The sequence below is a fragment of the Penaeus monodon genome, chromosome 32 (genome assembly GCF_015228065.2).
Source record: "Penaeus monodon isolate SGIC_2016 chromosome 32, NSTDA_Pmon_1, whole genome shotgun sequence".
In the NCBI taxonomy this organism is placed as follows: domain Eukaryota; kingdom Metazoa; phylum Arthropoda; class Malacostraca; order Decapoda; family Penaeidae; genus Penaeus; species Penaeus monodon.
This window is the reverse complement of record NC_051417.1, coordinates 4,089,489-4,089,787: the sequence shown is the minus strand read 5'-3', so window position 1 is coordinate 4,089,787 and position 299 is coordinate 4,089,489.

Sequence of the window (299 nt, the reverse complement as noted above, 5' to 3'; positions counted from 1 at the left end):
TCAGGAGACCTGCTGTTGCTACATACTTTCTTCACCCTCGTCGCCAGCCCTGTCCCTGCCGGCCTTCATCAACGCCCTCTTCGGTACATGTCATCGTCATCCTAGTATTATTTTTTGTTTTTGTTTGTTACAATGTGTATAAGTGGATCGCCTTTCCCAAGTATGCAAACAATTTTGATATTACAACGTATTTTACATGCTTTATGGTCATTAGTTTCCTTTGGAACAAACAGCGACATTCTTAAATTCGCAAATTGCCTGCTGTCCACCGTGAGGACTGTTTAACAGTGCATCCTCAC